This window comes from Rhincodon typus, chromosome 25, assembly GCF_021869965.1.
Source record: "Rhincodon typus isolate 14 chromosome 25, sRhiTyp1.1, whole genome shotgun sequence".
Classification (NCBI taxonomy): Eukaryota; Metazoa; Chordata; class Chondrichthyes; order Orectolobiformes; family Rhincodontidae; genus Rhincodon; species Rhincodon typus.
Genome location: NC_063356.1, coordinates 43,642,894 through 43,649,313, shown reverse-complemented (window position 1 = coordinate 43,649,313; position 6,420 = coordinate 43,642,894). Strand labels below are relative to the sequence as shown.

General features: G+C 40.5%; 1 protein-coding gene across 1 annotated transcript in view; it reads left to right on the top strand.

The window, feature by feature from the left end:
• LOC109937061 (choline/ethanolaminephosphotransferase 1) overlaps positions 1 to 6,420 on the top strand; it is a 35,660-nt gene that overhangs the window by 6,137 nt on the left and 23,103 nt on the right. The window lies entirely within an intron of this gene.

The following is a 6,420-nucleotide window of genomic DNA, read 5'->3' as shown; positions in this document are numbered from 1 at the left end:
GGCCTGCTGTGTTCGTCCAGTTCTGCACCTTGTTGACAGGAGATTTGATTGAGTTTTCAAAATCATGAGCAGGCTGGATGGTGTAGATAGGGAGAAGCTGCTCCCATTATAAAATGAACAACAATGCAAGGACGTAGATTTAACGTGCAGCGCAAAAGAAGTAAGGGTGATGACAAAAAAAAACTTTGTCACACAGCAGGTAGTTCAGGAATGGAATGCACTGCCTGGAAATGTGATGTAGCAGGTTCAATTGAGGCATTCAAGAGGGCATTGGATAATTGTATCGATAGAAATAGTGTGTAAGGGTATATGACTTGCACAGGTGGATTTATTTCCTTTGCTACTTTTGTACAGTCTTCCGGTATCTGCCACCACTGACATCAAAATGGGATGGGGAGATTGTTTTAGAGCCTCTGTTTACTTCCCTCAGTATATGGCTTATCCAGACTAAGTGATTTCTCTATTGAATATGGCAAACCGTTTAACCACATCTATTTTAATAGAATTTAGTTGTCTTTCTACCAGCACCTGTCTGTAATATTGACTTCGTCCTCTCCTCGATCGAAGACCATGAAGAGAACTCAATTAGGGCCTCTGCCTCCACAAAGTTTGCCATTTAGATTTGTAATCAGCCCAACTTTTCCTTTGACTACATTTTGTAAACAGGTTTGTAAGAGATTTCTGGATTCCCTACAAATTTTACCCTTCGCTACATATATGGAACTCTCTCCCAACAGCATTGTGGGTCTACCTACAACACATTGATTGCATCAGTCGAAGAAGGCAGCTCGCCACTACCTTCTCGAGAGCAACTAGGTTAGGCAATAAATGCTGACCCAGCCAGCAATGCATATTTCCCATGTGTGAATAAAACGCATCATTCAGAGCAGTTAGAGAGAACACCCATGATTAACAATGCTAGCAGTGCACCACTTTGCTAGCATAAGGATTAATGTACATGATACACTACCTGTTAACATGTAGTCTCGTAGTGCAGACATTACCATAAAGGTTAGCCATCTTAGCTCAATATATCTGTGCAGAAGTTCTTCAGGACAGTGTCCTAGGCCCAACCATCTTCTCCTTCATCAGTGACCTTCCCTCCTTCATAATGTCAGAAGTGGGAATGTTCACTGTGCACTGTTCAACACTATTCACCAATTCTCAGATACTGAAGCAGTCCATGTTCAAACGCAACAAGATCTGGGTAAAATGCAGGCTTGGGCTGAAAATTGGCAAATAACAAAAATAGATCATAAAAAAATTGGCACCACGCAAATGGCAGACAATGACCATCTCCAATAAGAGACAGTCTGTCACCCCTTGACATTCAATGTGTTATCATCACTGAATCCCCCACTGTCAACATCTGGGGTTACCATTGATCAGAAATTTAACTGTACAAACTATATAAATACGGTAGCTACAAGAGCAGGTCGGAGACTAGGACTACTGTCAAGTGACTCACCACCTGACTCCCCAAAGTCTGTTCACCACCACAAGGCACAAGTCAGAAGTATGATGGAATATTCTTCACTTGCCTGGATGAGTGCAGCTCCAACAACGCTCAGAAGAAGCTTGACACTACCAAGGACAAAACAGCCCTCTTGATTGGCATCACATCTGTCTGCAAACGTTCACTCCTTCCACCACTGGTGCACTGCAAAAATTCAACGAAGATCCCTTGATGGCATATTCAAAACCTATGACTACTTCGATCTAGAAAGACAAGGGCAGGAGAAGCATGGGAACACCATCACCTGTAAGTTCCCCTCCAAGCTACACATCATCCTGAATTGAAACTATATGGCCATTCCTTCACTGTCACTGTGTCAAAATCCTGGAGCTCCCTCTCGCACAATATTGTGGATTTATTTATAGCAAGTGGATTCCAGCAGTTCAAGAAGGCAGCTCACTATCACCTTCTCGAGGACAACTAGATACTGGCAATAAATGTTGGCTGAGCCAGCAATGCCCATGTTTCACAAGTGAATAATAAAAAGTGTCTTAGGTCACTTCCCTGCTCTAATATCCCGATTAATAAAGCCAAGGATACTGCATGCTATGCTTCTCTCTCCACATGCCCCGCCACCTTCAATGATCTGTGCATATATACACCCAGGTCTGTCTGCTCCAGTACTCCGTTTAGAATTGTACCTTTTAGTTTGTATTGTCTTTCAATGTTCTTCCAATCAAAGTGTATCACTGTTCACATCTCTGCGTTAAACCTCATCTGCCACCTTAACTGCCCATTCTACCAACTTGTCACCATCCTTTTGGAGTTTCACAGTGTTGACCTCGTGGTTTACAACTCTTCGAAGTTTCATCTGCAAACTTTTGAAATTGTCCCTTGCACACTAAGGTTCAGACCTTTAATATAGATCAGGAAAAGCAAATGCCCCAATACCTGAATCCTGGGGAACTCCACTACAAACCTCCCTCAAGCTCAAAAAATATCTGCTGACTGTTTCTCTGTTTCCTATCACTTAGCCACTTTTTCCATCTATGTTGCTACTGTCCCTTTTGTACCATGATGTGTAATACTCAGAAGTCCACAGTGTGCTCTGTCAAGTTAATAGATTTTATCTTCTAGCTATTGCATAGACAATAGTTCATGGTTCATAGCAAGGATATATCCCAGTGAGGAATATGGGCCCTCGGAATGAGATAAACTGACAATTATTAACAAAGTAAGTTCAGGATAGTGTCAAATTGAAAGAAAAGACATACTTCATGGCACAGATTAATGGTAACCAGAGAATTGGAAAAACTTTAAATCCAACAAATGTTGACCAAAAACATAAAAAGAGAGAAAATAAACTCAGTGTAAACTATCAAGTAATATAAAAAATGGACAACAAGAACTTTAAATATATAAAAAGGGGGGAGAAGTGCCAAACTGTGAACAAAAGGCCCTTGGAGAATGAGGATGGAAAATAATAATAGGGAACCAGTAATGGGCAGAGGGATTAATAAATACTTTGCATCATTTTTCATCGTAGAGCACATTAACAGAATTTTAAAAATACTGAAGAATCAAAAAGCTAAAGTGAAGGGGAGGAAATAAATATAATAGCTATCACTAGAAAAAAAAAGTACTGGGGAAGCTAATGGGGCTAAAGGCCGATACATCACCTGGACCTGGGTTGAGTTTAAAGGAAATGGCTGCAAAAATAATAGATGCATTGGTTTTCCAAGAACTTTAGATGTGAAAATTTCTAAAGGATTGGAAAGCTGCCACTGTAACACCTTTATTCAAAAAATGAGATACAAAAATCAGGTAATCATGGGCCAGTTAACTCAAATTTGACATTTCCCCAATATCTGATGTTATGAAGGACGTAAAGTATACGTAATGGAATGAAGCAGAGTCTGCATGGCTTCGTGAGGGGGGGTCATGTCTGACAAGTTTATTGCGGTTCTTTGAGATAGAGGAACAGGTCAGTGTAACATTTGGATTTCCAAAAGGCACTCTAAGTTACCACCCATAAGGCTACTTAATAAGAAAGAACACATAGTGTTAAGGGTAGTATGTTAGCTTGGATAGAGGATTGGCTAACCAATAAAGACAGGGTTGGGATAAAGGCAGCATTTTCGGGATGATAGCTTATAATGTGTGGAGTGCCACAGGGATCAGTGCTGGGGCTACAACTTATTACAATATATGTTAATGACTTGGATTATGGTAGTCAACCTACTATTGCCAAGTCTGCAAATGATGCAAAAGTAGGTGAGAAGACAAGTGGTGAGGATGAGTCTGCAGAAGAATGCACAGGTTAAATGACAGGGCAAAAAACTTGGCAGATGTGAGGTTATGCACTTTGGCAGGAAGAATTGAGGAACTGATTATTATTTAAATTGGGACAGATTTGGGGTATTCATGCATCAATCACAAAAAAGCTAGCACCCAAATTCAGCAGCTAATTAGCAAGGCAAATGGACTGTTAGCTTTTATTTCAAAGGAATAGAGTGTAAAGGTAGGACGGTTTTGCTGAAACTAGACCAGGCACTAGTCATATCACAGCTGAGTACAGTAAACAGTTTGGTCACCTAATCTGAGGCAGTCAAGATAAGATTCTAGGTGTGGAGGGATTGTTTTACAGGGTGAGACTGAGTAGGTTGGGCTTGGAGTTTAAAAGAATGAGAGGAGATCTTACTGAAACGTAGTGTTCTTAAGGGGCTTGAAAGGGAAGATGAATTTTAAAAAAAGCTGTGATTAGAAACAGTAATTATCAGTGGATATATTTTGGCTGGAGCAAAGTTGGTAATGAAGTTCCCCACGAGTTGGTGTTGGGACTCTTGCTTTTTCTAATATATATATTGATCAAATTAGCGTGCAGGAGTTTCAATGCAGAGAAGTGAGAGGTGATGCAATTTTGTAGGAAGAACATTGAAAAATAATATTAAATAGGGGGTACAGTTCTAAAAGGGTTTCAAGAGCACAGAGACCTGGGTGTATATGTACACAGGTTATTAAAAGTTATGAGAGAGAGAGAGAGAGCAGTAAGTAAAGAATACAGTATCCTTAGCTTTATGAATAGGAACATAGAGTACAAGAGCAGAACATTTTTATAAAATAATTAGATCTCCGTTGGAGTATTGCATACAGTTGTGGGTGCCACATTATAGGAAGGATGTGAACATGTTGGAGAGAGTGCAGAAGCGGTTAACAAGGAAGGTTCTAGAAATGAGGAACTTCAGCTATGAAGATAAATTGAAAAAGTTGAGATGTTCTCCTTGGAGAGGAGAAATTTTCAAAATTACAAACAGACTGAATAAAGTAGGTAGGGAGAAACTGTTCCTGTTCATAAAAGGAACAAGAGGGCATAGATTTTAAGTAATGTGCAAAAGAAAGGGTGAAATGAAGATTTTTCCCCCACTCAGTGAGTAGTTAGAATGTGGAATGCACTGCCTGGAAATATGGTGTGGGCAAGTTCAGTTGTGACATTCAAGTTGGTTGATTATTTGTTTAGAAATAGTGTGCAAGAGTATGGGGAAAAATCAGGAGGTTGGCTGTAAGTAATGACACTTGTTTAAGAGCTGGTGGAGCCACGCTGGGCCAAATGGCCTCCTTCTGTTCCTAACATTTTTCATTCCGAGAGATATTGAGAGGTTGTTTCCTCTTGTGGGAGAGTCCTAAGTAAGTAATCTCAGTAAGGGGTCACTTGTATAAGACAGGTGAGGAATATTTTGAAGGTAGTCAATATGTGGAATTCTTTACTGCTGAGGGCAGATGAGGCTATGTCGTCAAGTGTTTTCAAAGCTAAGAGACAGATCTTTGATTATTCTCGTAATCCTAAATCACCTGAAAAGGGAAAAGAAAGTGGAAATAACAGTGTGGAGCTGGAGGAACACAGCAGGCCAGGCAGCATCAGAGGAGCAGGAAAGTTGACGTTTCGAGTCGGGACCCTGGAGTTAGGATTAACAGATCAGCCATGGTCTCATTAAATGGCAAGGCATATGCATGGGACAAATGACATATGTCTGCTCTTATGTCAAATGCTGTTCAAAGAGGGTCAGTCTTACCTTGCTTCTTGAATTGTGTTCTTTTGTCCATTTTGCGACTAAATCTCTAATGAAGTCTGAACCCAGTAGTCCGAGCAGAATCCAAACTGAACATCAGTGAGTAGGTTGTTGGGAGAGCAAGTGCTGGTTAATAGCGTTGTCCAAACCAGTTTTCACCACTTTGCTGAGATAATAGAGAGTAGACTAGGGCAGTAATTGGCCGGATTTGATTTGTCTTCTTCATGTGGATAGGACACCCTTCCCTATTGTCATCTTGATGCCAACTGACTATTTTAGCTAAGGGTGCAACTAATTCTGAGCATTTATGTTCCAATAATATCTCAATCACACAAATGTAGCTGGAATATTGTCAGGACTTATAGCCTCACTATATCTAGCATGTTCTGATATGCTTTCAAATGTAGTGTGAATTGAATTGGCCGAAGACTGGCTTTTGTTCTGTGGACTTCGGGTTGATGGTGAGGTAGATCTTCTATTTAATAATTGTAGCCAAAGGTGGTTCTGATAGCTTTTGCCTTGTCATATGGACTAATGCCAGATTTGGTTTGTACCACAATACAATAACTCCATTTCTCATAGCTTTTTATTCCAGATTTGTTTAGCTAAAATTAAGGCTCCAGTGGTGTGATTTTGTGTCTCTGGTTCACAAGTTCAGACAGACAATCACTGTGTTAGCCTACCTGCAATGGACAGGTGTTTCTAGTTATTAACGTTAGACTTGAATTTTAGGTGCTGAGAAGGCTCAGGAGTGATGGATGTCCTCTGCCCCTGTGTTATAAACAGCAGTCCTGCCCATCATTATGGGAATATTCTCTGATATTAGAGTTGGTTGGAGTCCTGCATAATAGACTTATCTGCATGTGACCCCCCCACCCCACCCCTGCTGCCAACACA